The sequence below is a fragment of the Mastigoproctus giganteus genome, chromosome 4, assembly GCF_048544385.1.
Source record: "Mastigoproctus giganteus isolate SK-2022 chromosome 4, ASM4854438v1, whole genome shotgun sequence".
Classification (NCBI taxonomy): Eukaryota; Metazoa; Arthropoda; class Arachnida; order Uropygi; family Thelyphonidae; genus Mastigoproctus; species Mastigoproctus giganteus.
This window is the reverse complement of record NC_143578.1, coordinates 186,673,222-186,686,411: the sequence shown is the minus strand read 5'-3', so window position 1 is coordinate 186,686,411 and position 13,190 is coordinate 186,673,222. Positions and strand designations below refer to the sequence as shown.

Genomic DNA, 13,190 nt, shown 5'->3' with positions numbered 1-13,190 from the left:
AAGTGGAAATTATGCAAACTTTTATCACTAGTCCAAGGATCCCATATTGGCCATATGAATGTAGCAGGTGAAGAATCTGCATGAATGGGAGCCTCGGAGATATGAGACATTCTGATACCAAATCTAGTTTCGGCAAGTGCTGCAGCATCGGATGATATTTAAAACCATTTGACTTTGATTGAGATGGAATCACTTTGCTCTTGAGAGAGCCATGACAACTGTTACAGGCTGACATTTGAATTGCATCCTCATTTGGAAATGCTGTTTGAAGAACAACTTGAGCTGACTATCTTCACACCGTTTTTGAACAAAAGCCGATCACACATGGAACAGACAATCAAAATCATTATCCAGGAGTGTATGTTTAAACTGTGCATGGATGCTTTGGCATTTCTTAAAATCCTGTTGAAGCTCTGACTGTGTGTTACGCCCGCTACGTGTTGAACAATTTGATGGAGTAGTTCTGGCTTCTTCGCTTTTCGTTTACGACTGGGCTTTGAGGACTCTTCATCGTATTCATTTGCAGTATCAACTTCAATGACTCCTTCCAAATTTACTTTAACATTTCTGAGGAGATGTAAGGCTCTGAAGATGTGGATGGACCTTCTCCAGTTTCTTTGTTCAACTCCATCACACTCTGAAATTTCTTCCATTGTCAAAATAGCTTAGATCTCTCCTTTGTCCTCAATGGAGGTAGTTTCAGTTGTATTGCACCTATACATGCCTTACAATTCTCACTATTAGTTTTTAACATGTTGAATTACAAATTTTTTCCGTCAATTTTTTTTCATTAAATACAGTAGAGAATGCCAAAATAAATAGCATAATGCAATCAGTAGGGGTACTGATTGGGTCATGTGTCACTTGTGTCTGGTACAGAGTGGTAGAATGGTGTGGGGAGGGGGAAGTTGAATCATTTTTTCTCGCATTTTCGTGGAAATTGTCAGTCCACAGATGCATTGCACGTCTGCTATAAGCCTTACTATGCTCACCACAGTGAACCCCAGCTTTATCATATCAACACATATCATAAAATCACTATCATACACTACATGACAAAATACCGTTCACTATACAATATGTAGTACGTGTGATTATGTTTATGAATTGAATTTTAATTCTACTAACTGCAATTCTAATAAGCCAAAATTAGGAGGAATGTTATCCGCAGGCTATAAAAGTAAAGATATAAAAAGCACGGATTTACACTTTATTACCTTACCAATTAACAAAATTAAATGATACATGCAAATCGGAAGAATATTTTCCACAAGTTAACAAAAGAAAAAAAAGAAAGGCAAATAGTCAATTACACCGGGTATTCCCAGGTAGTAACCTTCCCAATTACTAACCTAGCCTAACGCTGCTTAACTTTGGTGATCGCATGAAAACCAGAGTATTTATCCTAGTACAACAGTTGGCTGTTCAGAGTGCCTATAATGCATTTACTTATGGCAACGGTCACATTTTCTTTGCATTTTTTGTCAATACATGAATGCAAGATACTCCCATCTGAAAACTCCTTGGAGCGTGCCTAAAGAAATTTCACTTCAAAAAAAAAAAAAAAAAATATATGCTAATGTGTTTTTGAAATATTTGAGGATTGCAAATATTTGCAATCCTGCAATTTTTGAAATACTAATTCAGAATTAGTATTATATATATATATATATATATATATGAAGTTGAAATTACCACTAGTGCACTCTCAGAAAGGAGGCCACTATTAGGCAAAATATAACTGGAAAACCTGGAACACTCAGGGGTCAGGAATGGATACATTTGACTTCTTACAAATCATGACTAAGAGGGCACTGACTGTCTTTACAAGGTCCAGCTGTGAATTAGAAGCTCCAAAAAAGCATGTGTTTTGCTATTTTATTTACTTAATTGTCATATTATATTGTTCTTTATAAGCAGCTTTATAGTTCTAGTTATGCTGGTCATTTTTATTTTTAATAGGTTTTGTAGGTTACTACTTATTATACATAAGACTGTTCTTTCGTTCAAATCTTCCAGCCATTGTTTTCGTATAAAGTGAGTAGTTAGTTTTTAGGAGCATTAGCAACTAAGGCCATATTGCTCCGGGATATGCGGTGGTCATTCCTGACCTTTTCGCATCCTCTGTATTTGGTGGTGATGGGCTCGAATCCCGGTCTAATCAAGAAGCATGTGCTACGCACTGCTGCTCCTTCCCACCTGGCTACGGAGGCGCCTAAAGTGAGTAGTAGGGAAATGAAATTTTTAATTGTGGTAAATAGGTAGCTCTAATGTAAAACTACATAGTGTAGTACTGGAGTGATAATATTACACTATTAGATAGTGTAGTATTGATAATCAATTAAATTTATTAATCATTAATTTTCATTGTTAATTTCAATATCACGCCCCAGACTAGAATAGCAGAGCAATGCGCAAAAGGTAGCAGGAGTGCTATTACCAGGGGAGAAATTAAGGCGGAGAGTCTCCAATGCATTACAGCCTAAAAAAATGTGCAACTTGTGAAATGTTTGCAGAACTCTCTGGAACAGGACATGATCTAACCAAAGAGGATGTCTTAATGTGTGCTAGGTGCAGAGTGTCAAGAAATTAGGCACCGACTGAGCACTGTGATGGGCGTTTGAGAGTTTGAAGGGTCGGGTAGCTGCCCTTGAAGGTATTAAAAGAGGAGAGCCATCAGTTGCCAAACTCAATGCCAGAACTCACTCTTGTACATCAGGCAGCACAGTGGTAATCTCAAAGGCAGAATGCACTGGTCCCACAGTAGTTATTGTCGGTGACTATTGTCAGGGAGATGGGTAATATATTGTGTAAAAGGGATGGGTGGAATAGGACCAGAGTATGTCTGCCAGGGCAAAAGTTGATGTTGTAAAACAGATATCTTTAAGGGCACAAAGGGTGATATTGTTGTACATGGCACTAATGACATTACGAATAGGAGATCTGCAGATTTACTTAAGTATAAGTCAATGCTAAAAAAAAATTAGTTGGTTAAATTTGAGTGTCTGCAATTCTATCACAGACACGATAGGAGGGAATATACGATGAGAGCCTTGTCAATCAATTCAGCTCCAGAGGGATTGTGCAAGGCTCGTGGGTTCGAATTTTTCACAGCATGGTCTGTGCTTGTTAACAGGAGAGATGCTTCTACAGGGATGGGATACACTTAAATAGAAGGGGTGCAAGAGTGTTTGCTGATGCTATTTGAAGCAGTGTTAATTGGGTCGGAAAACTGCTAGCTTCTGGGGATTTACATACTAAAAGGTTAAAAGTAGCCGCAGGCAGAGGTGAAAGTAATTCTTGCACTGCTTCTATTAGAATGAACAGAAGCCTGGAGGGCTTCAGGGACTGTTGGGAGTCATCATGAAACAAATAAATACATGGGCTATTTTTGGATAATTAAGTGTACGTACACTTGCATTAACAACAAGTACAGGCAGTTCTCGCTTTATGAGTTCCCAGGTTTAAGAGTTTTTTTTCCCTCAAGTATCAACAAAATCGAAAATATGAAATTAATTGTAAAAAATGAATGTTAAACATTCATAAATACCACATTCCAAACCATATGCGTAGCTATACAAACAGTGTACCCCCTTTTACGATATTAATCAGTTCCAGAGACACCATCATATCGTTAAAATATCGTAATGTGAACCCAATAACAGTTTTTTTGGTAATTCATTTCAAGATTTTGGAAGTTGAAATTTGCTGTATAACTAGCTATTTATCTCTCTAAAATATCATTTTTATGGTCACGAATGTGACCTTAAGGCCATATAAAAGGTCGTGAGCGTAGTTTGTAAATTGTATTAGTTACTAATTCAAATCATTAAAATGCACTCTACTTTTATAAAAGAATCAATTTTAAATGCCTTTGTGATATTTTTCTAAAGCACATTTCTGAAGGTTACGACCATAAAACAATTTGCACTTTCCATTAATTTAGGTTTACAGCAAGTAATTGTAAACTCGATCTTATCACATTTGTGAAAATACAGATAGATGGAATTGTGGTTTTTTATGTTATTATGGTGAAATGTGTTTCCCCTTTACACAGCATGGACTGAAATCTTCCATCGTATAAAAAACATTTTCAGAATCTTCTCTTTCCTTTTTTTTTAAGCTTCGTAAACTTGTTACTCCACGAGAATGGTGTTAGTTGCAATTTGTGTGTGATGTTAAAAAATGCTTAAGCATGCAATCGTGAAATTTATAATTAAAAGAGAAGATTATCTTGGAAACAAATGCCTCTTGAAACATTTCTGAAGAAGACAACTCCTTGTGCAACAAACCGAGTGCCGAACCAATAATGAGTCATCAACAAGTGTGCATTTAGTCGATGATGATTAAGAATAAACATTTGTAAGTCGTAAATAATTTCTCTGTTATTATAATTTGCTTGATTTTACAGGCTATGTTTTCATTTCTTTGGATAAATCAATCATTGTTTAAACAAACTGTTTGTTATTGTTATTTGGTTTTTAGGAGCATTAGCAACTAAGGCCATATTGTTCCGGGGATATGCAGTGGTCATTCTGACCTTTCTGCGTCCTCCGTATTTAGTGGTCACAGGCTTCAACCCTGGTCTAATCAAGAAGTGTGTGCTACGCACTGTTGCTCCTGCCCACCTGGCTATGGAGGTTCCATTTAAACAAACTAATTAATTTCACTGTTAAGAACATAACCCCTATTTTTAATCTTATGTCTATGGGAAATAAATTCCCGCTTTACGAGCGTGCGCTAGGAACGAATTAACTCATAAAGTCAAGAACTATCTGTATAGTAAATAAATTTGAAATGCTGGTCAAGACATCAAAAGCAGATATTGTTAGAATAGAGATGTGGTGTTACACAGATATTAGGAATGCAGAATTATAATTTGAGGAGTACATGTATATAAAGGATAGGATAGACAGGATATAAAAGGAAGGGTTATGCTGTTAATTAAGAAAATCAAAATCTAAGGAAGTGCAGAGTTGACAAAGATAGACAATGCAATGTTCAGTCAGTTTGGTGTAGCATAAGCACTCGGAAAACAAAAATGAGAGTAGGAGTATGTTATAGGCCTAATGATTCTAATGAGTACAACAAACAATTGTACAGAGAAATAGAATGGGACAGTAAATCAGATTATGTTATAACGGGGGATTTTAACTTCCCAAACTGGAACTTGTGGGTGATCACACTTGCACGAGTTTTGTGGATTTATTGAATGAATGTTTTCTGCAGCAGCATGTTTGAGAGGCAACCAGAAAGTTTAATACTCTTGATTTAGTTATCAGCAGTGATCATTCGTGCATTACGAAACCACTAGGTGGCAGTGGCCAGTGTACTGATGTGGAAGTTACTTAAAGGTAAATTACTGATGTAAATTAGTTAATTTACTGATTTACATCAGGGGTAAAGGGAAGGATATTTTAAATTCTGTACAGTGGGACCAACTGATGATGTTACCAACAGCAAATTCTAAGCGGGAACAATTCAAGGAAGTAATCGTGGAAGCTACTAGGCTTTTCATACCGATTAAGAAATATTGTTCAAGGTTTAGGCCTAAATGGATGTCAGATGACCTAATGAGACTTGTGGCAGAGAAGAAAAATGCATGGGATTAGGGCATCAATATTGGAAGAACACAAAACCGAGACACTTATCTTATGGCATTTTTATGGGGGGGGGGGTGCCAAATTTGTGTTTTAATAAAAAAAAAATTTTTTTTTTTTTCCATTTTTATTTCAAAATGTAGAATTAACAAAATCAGAATACAATTCTTAAATTTGAACAACAAAATTTATGTAATAAATATAAAAACTATTTTTTAGTAATATATTAACAGAACTCTTCAAGGCACTTAACAGATCTTTGTTATTTTTTTAATTTTATTCTTAATCTGTGCAGTTTAGGTCCCTCAAATTAAAAACATAGGTAATAATTGCATTAACTCTAACCTATTATGCTCGTCAGTCCATTGTATTTCCATTAAAGAAAATAATTGCTCATAGCCGGCGTTTTGGCCCAGAACTGCAAATAAATATGAACATAATCTAATTGTTATTGTTGTTATTGTTATTTGGTTTTTAGGAGCATTAGCAACTAAGGCCATATTGCTCCGGGATATGCGGTGGTCATTCCTTGACCTTTCCGCATACTCCGTATTTGGTGGTGACGGGCTCGAACCCCGGTCTAATCAAGAAGCATGTGCTACGCACTGCTGCTCCTTCCCACCTGGCTACGGAGGCGCCCCATAATCTAATAAACTCGCTTTGTTCAAGGTTTTTTTTTTTTTTTTTTTTTAAGTAATCTTGTCCATTTTTCAACACAACTCAGTGTATTCCATTCTTTTTTATTTTCGATTTTGTTTATGGCAATTTTTTTTAAAACTCCAAACTAATCATATAATAAATTTTAATCAAACTTCATTTTAATTTTTTCGAATAATTCCAGAGAATTTGCTATATCCTCCCATTTCAGAATGTTTTTCATTAGCATCCAGTTCAAGAACTGGAATTGTTCTAGGGGGCTACGATCAATTTTCTAAATAATTTTTAGCCATTGAATAAAAATCTGATTGTGTTTAAACTTATGAACTTTTTGGTTTTTTATATTACGCTGCATTTTTCTAGCCTCAAATGGCCGAAATTGATCAGATATTCTATTATCTAACATCTTAATTTTTTCTTCAACAATTATTTCAACCTCTAAAATAGTTATTTGTTTTTTCAATTTTTAGTATCAGCTTACTGATGAAATGAGAAAGCTGTGGGCAGCCCACAAAAATGCTTCTCCCAATGAACAATTAAAAAATTTCTCAATAAAAATGGGAGGCTTTTCTTCAGATAAAAAAAAAAAAGAATTTAAGCTTTCGAAAATTTTTTAAAATGCATTCAATGGCAGGAAATAATTACAACCAACGAGTTTTAGCGTGAGAGAGTAATTTTTTTTTATACTCTATATCAACAGTAACACAAAATTTCTTTAAATGTTCCATTCCAGCAGAATAAGTGTGAAAGTAAGAAAATATTTTTATAACTACTAATTCCACGTCACCTGCTAATCTTCCTGCTCCCAATTGAGCAGATTTATGAAATATGTGACCTAGATATCCAACATCTTTGATATTGGAATTGAGAAAATTTTGGAGTCAAGATGTTGCGTTGGCCTCTTCTGTTGATCCCTCCAAAATTAACATTTGTATTGTCAGCTCCGAACATAATACACTTTTCTTTGGGGGATATTATTCTCCTTCAGGGAAGTAAGAATGTAGTTGGCGATAGTTTCTGATGTCTCGTAGGGTAAACAGTTCATTTTAAGAAGTTTAACCTGTTACCATTTTTCTCATTGAAATAATGCAATAACAATGGAAATGCTTTGTCTGATTTATGGTTGCTTGCACTGGCAGAAATTCCAAAGAATTCAGTACTATTGATATCTTTTAAAACTTTAAGTGGATAAGGAGCCAGTACATTCTTTATTAGCACAATTGTTTTCATTCATGCACTAGAACAAATTTTTGTACAATTTGAGTCATCAAAGAGTTTACCAAAAAGGCTTGAGGAGCAATCAGCACTTCTAAATGACTTATGTTAAATTAAATGATACACCATAGAAAGTTCGGCAATGGCTACTTTGTCATGTTCATTTGAATTTTCTTTGACAAAGTAGTGTTCCAATTTGGATGATGATGCAGTTGCTTGAAATTTGATTGCGTGTTTTTTAGAATTAACGTGATCTTTGATATCACATCTCCAACCATGACTTATGTTGATAAAACATTAGCACATTCTGCATTCAGCATCATTTTCGTGTCTACCTTTTTTATAAAACTCCATTCTTTCTGGAAGTCCTCTTTGAAAACACATTTACATTTAGGCATATTTTTTTATTATGCAGCTTAAAACTAATTTAAAAAACTGTTACAAAAAACTCACTTAATTTTATCTATAAATTGATCGAACCAAATGCATTGAAAAGAAAGGAAGAAAACACAAGTCCAAACATCCAAATCACTGAATCAAAAAGAACTTAACTAAAAGTTTCATGATATGAAACTGAACACATAACATCACACGTGCATACACGAGAAACAAAGGCCTGCCAATCAATGCTAGATACCACCTCCTTGATTATATGGATTTAAAATAAGTTTTTTGACCATTGTAAAGTTTATAGTGAGGTGGCCAACAAACCAAGGGAGGCCAGGCAACACGACTGAAGACAATGCTACAAACTCTGCCACTATTTTGATTGTGTACAAATAAATCTGTACAAAAATGTTCATAACAAGAAACCGGGACATTTAAATATCCTGAAAAACTTTCTGGACACCCTAAACGGGATGCATAAATTATCAGGCAACAAAGAAGCCTGTGGCAGATATAAACTAGTTTGTAATCAAGTCACAAAGTAGATTAGGCAGGCAAAGTCAGATTACGGGAAACCTTTGTCAAAGGATGCTAAGAAAAACAGAAAGGACTTCTTTACTTATATAAACTCTAGAATGAAGGGGATGAATCAGATTGGTCCACTTGGTATCGACGATACGACTGCTGATGATCCTGCTCAGATAGCTGATAATCTGAAAGAATATTTCGCATCTACATTCACACATGAGGAGTTAAGGGAGGAAAATGCTGGAAGTTTATCAAACTGTAACAGGGTGCCTAACAATTTTGTAATAACTGAGAGCAAAGTGGAGGAGAAATTGAAGTTAAACATAAGACACCTGGGATTCATGAGATCTATCCAGTTATATTATTGGCAGTGGCAAAAGAAGCAAGCAAACACTTAGTCATAATTATCAGAGAATCCTTGGACTTGGGGATTCCCCACGAACTGCAGATGTATCCCCAATTCACAAAGGGGGGGGGATCTAAGGGTGACAAGTAATTACAGATCAGTTAAACTTCTGTGCCTGGGAAAATAATGGACTCACTGGGTAAAGATGCATTGCAGGATCATCTAGACAAGAATGCACTAATTCAGACACAGCAGGGCTTTGTTAAGGGAAAATCTTGTCTGACAAATTCGATTGGATATACTATGATGTGGTTACAAAGGAACTGGATACAAAAAATAATTCTGATATCATATACAGGGTTGGCCAAAAAATAACTTTACAACTTATAACGGCTGACATTTTGGTTTAGTTCGAACATGACAGTGCATATTTGACCATCGAGCAGTGTAGAGACAGCAAATTTGTTATGGAGAGCTTAAAGATTAAACACATTCTTATTATTAAAACATACTACGAAAATCAGTCGTCAATAATGGTGACCCTCAGGAAACTGCATCCAATTCTTGGCAGAAACAACACGCCTTCCAGACCCACAATTACTCGTTTAGTGGCTAATTTCGAGGAAAGCAGTGCTGTGGCAGATAAACCAAGGTCAGGTCACATTAGAAGTGCATGCTCAGTGGAGAATATTGAACTTGTGTGTGAAAGTGTAGGTGAAGAACCAACAACGTCCTCACAGCGACGTTCCCAACAAATTGGAATTTCGCGGTTGTCTGTGCAGAATATTCTCAATATTTGCATACGTATCCATATAAGGTACAGTTGATTCAAGAACTTCAGCCTCAAGACCATGAACGCCGTTGCTACTACAGTAATTCAAACTTACTCATCTCTAATGAAGACACGAATTTTTATGAGAAGACCATAATGAGCGATGAAGCCCATTTTGACCTTGGCAGTTATGTTAACAAACAAAATAGCCGCTATTTGGGGCACTGAAAATCCACAAATAATTCATCAGCAACCCTTACATCCTTGCAGAGTGACAGTGTGGTGTGGAATTTGGTCAGGAGGTGTTATTGGACCTTATTTCTTTGAAGACACTGCGGGTAACGCAGTAACTGTGAACGGCGACCACTACCATGCCATGATCAAAAACTTTCTGTCATAGCAATTGGATGAACTAAGTTTGGAAAACATGGTTACAGCAAGATGGAGCTACATGTCACACAGCACTAGCCAAAATCAAAATTTTGAAGAGAATGTTTCCACACCAATTAATCTCCATAAGCGGTGACATCGACTGGGCACCAAGACTGCCAGATTTAACCACTGCAGACTTTTTTCTGTGGGGTTATCTTAAAGGACGTGTTTATGTCAACAAGTCAACGTTCATTGAACAACTAAAGAACAATATTCGAGCAGCAATAGTTGAAATATCACCTGAAATTTGTGTAAATGTTATGAGAAATGCTCTTGAAAGAGCTCGCATTTGTGTGGCAGCAAGAGACAGCCATTTGGCCGACATTATATTCCACAAATAATTTCACGGTCCAAATAAAGCATTTATGTTAAGATGTTTATTGTTGTCTTTATTCTAGGAATTATTTGAAATGAAAGTTGTAAAGTTCATTTTTGGCCACCCTTTACTTGGATTTTTTCAGGAAAGCTTTTGACACTGTTGTGCATGGAAGACTACACTACAAACTGGAGCAGTATGGTATTAAGGGTAAGTTGCTACAATGGATAAAAGGGTGATTGAGTGGGAAAAAAAACAAAGAATGGTAATCAATGGACACAGCTCTTCGTGGACTGTTATTAGTGGAGTCCCCCAGGGTTCGGTGTTGGGCCCACTGTTGTTTTGTATATTTATGAATGATATTGATGAAGGTATATTAGGCTTAATGTTGAAGTATGCAGATGATACAAAGGCTGGCAGAGTTGTTAATGACAGTATGCAACTGCAACAGGATCTAGAAAATATGTGTAGATGGGCTGAGAAGTGGCAACTGAAGCATTGACAAATGCAAAGTACTGCATATGGGTAGAAATAACCCCAGAGAAACGTACCAACTCTGTGGTGCTACACAGAGTTGGTATAAAATGAAAGAGACCTCGGAATAATTGTGCAGTCAGATATGAAGTTTTCTGGGCAATGTAGACAGTCTGCAAGAGCAGGTCATGGGGTATTGTCAATGATATACAGTGCTAGTAGGGAAGAGGTGATTATTTCTTTGTAAAGGCAATAGTCAGGAGGTGTTATTGGACCTTATTTCTTTGAAGACACTGCGGGTAACGCAGTAACTGAACGGCGACCACTACCATGCCATGATCGAAAACTTTCTGTCATAGCAATTGGATGAACTAAGTTTGGAAAACATGGTTACAGCAAGATGGGGCTACATGTGACACAGCACTAGCGAAAATCAAAATTTTGGCTAGTGAGTATTGAGGAAGTATGAGTTGCTTGAGCAAGTACAGAAAAGGGCAACAAGATTTGTGAGGGGGAATGAAGGAGTTTGCTTACCAAAAAAGGCTGAAGTTCTGCAAATTGCAGCAGTTGGAGACTAAGCACTTGTGAGGCAATCTGATTGAGGTGTATAAGGCCTTAAATGGGTTGAGCATGCTAAATTCTGATAGGATTCCCCCACTTGCTCAGATTACGAACCTGAGGAGAAATAAATTTAAATTGAGGAAAGACAGTTGTAGAATAGATGTGCAGAAATTTGCCTTTAGCTAGCAGGTGGTTAATTGTTGGAACAAAACTTCCATCTGTCGTTGTGAAAGTTGATAGCTTAAATAAATTCAAGGAGGAATTGGACAAAATTTTAGAGGGAACGGATGTGAGATTTTTTTTTTTTTTTTTTTGGGTTATGCTACAATAAGCTCATATGCTTGTTTTCTTGCATCACATGCCTCCATTACTATTATTATTAATACTATTATGTTGTGGCATACATCTAAAACACTGCTAGCACTGTTCTAGTTCAGTTGATAAAGACTGCATCAAGTAGCAGATAGCATCTATGCAATTGTGTTTTAGCTTTATACGACAAAAAGCAATAATGTGAATACTTTTTAATTTCAAGTCGCTGCTTAGGATTTTTGTAAATGAGAAGCCTGATAATACAAATGCAAAAAACTGTTCTTTACTAGCAAATCTGAACATTATGGGCAAATGTGCAAGTTAACACCCACTATAACCATGCAATATGAACATTATCCAAAACCTATGGATAAACTGTTTGGTTTCTTTCTATCTATAAACAAATAATATACAATTTATCCAAGTAGGTTTGGATTAAGACTGCATGTGAATGAAGAAATTGTAAAGAGGAATTTGTAAATCCATTAACTGAAATAAAAATTGTGATATCACTGAATGAATATTATTCCTTCAATACCGAAGCATGCATTATAGACTGGAGTGGCGTTTGGATGTGCACAGAATTTCCACTCAAACTGATATGCAATCAGGACAAAAATCCTGTGCCAGGTCACTTAAAATACTCAATGGGTGATACTGTATTCTGTAGCACCGTAACTAAATTTGTTTTCAATTTGAAATTTCCACCTTATAGTTCCAATTAATATCTGATGAAGATTAACTGCACATACAACAGAAAGCTTTCCCATTCTATCAACCAAGTAAGGTTTCAGTGCCACCGCTCAGGAAAACATCACAATGTAATGGAAAGTTAGCAGTCCAGAACTGAGAACATTTACATGTTCTTTTTGTGATTGTATGGTCAGCAATAAAAAATAATATCAGCATTCTTTTTATACTGCCACCAATCACCCCATTCTCATTCATTTCATCTATTGACTGAAGACAGATTAACAGCAAAAATGTGTTATCGTCCTTCTGGGGGACTGCCCTGTATAGCTAGTTCCCTTATGAGAAATCACATAACACTGATATCTGGGAAAATCCTACATGAAGGCAAAATTCTTTTATTCCCCAAATTTTGAAATAATTATGATTTCAAGGCTAGTGACATCTGAATCAACAAATTTAAAAACACTACGGAATTAAGTACAGTAATACCCCGAAGTTACGCGATAGGTGGGTCCGACGAAAATCGCGTAAGTCGGGGTACAACTTTGCATATAAATACATATAAATTTTGCTTAATTGGGACCAAGGACTAACAAAAACACTAGTTTAGAAGAAAAATATTAATAAAATTGCAGTTCTTTATACATATTAATACAAAATATGTATTAAAAAAACAAATGACTTACGTAAAAAAGTTATTTCAATGTCGATGGCTTCATAAAATCTAACAAATTCGTCTGACGACACAGCGCGTTCTTTTTTTCACGCAGAATTTCTTCGTAGCAAGCTAATAATTTTTTTTATTCCTTGCTTTGTAGCTATAACGCGTTCTTCGTTGGAGTCTATGTTTTCTAAAATTTTTAAGCCCTTTACAATTGAGCCCTTTTCAATTTTCAA

The 13,190-nt window shown here is 35.9% G+C and overlaps 1 protein-coding gene across 1 annotated transcript in view; it reads right to left on the bottom strand.

Annotated features, from left to right (window-relative positions):
- The window catches only part of vas (ATP-dependent RNA helicase vasa), a 200,891-nt gene that overhangs the window by 164,984 nt on the left and 22,717 nt on the right, over positions 1-13,190 (bottom strand). The window lies entirely within an intron of this gene.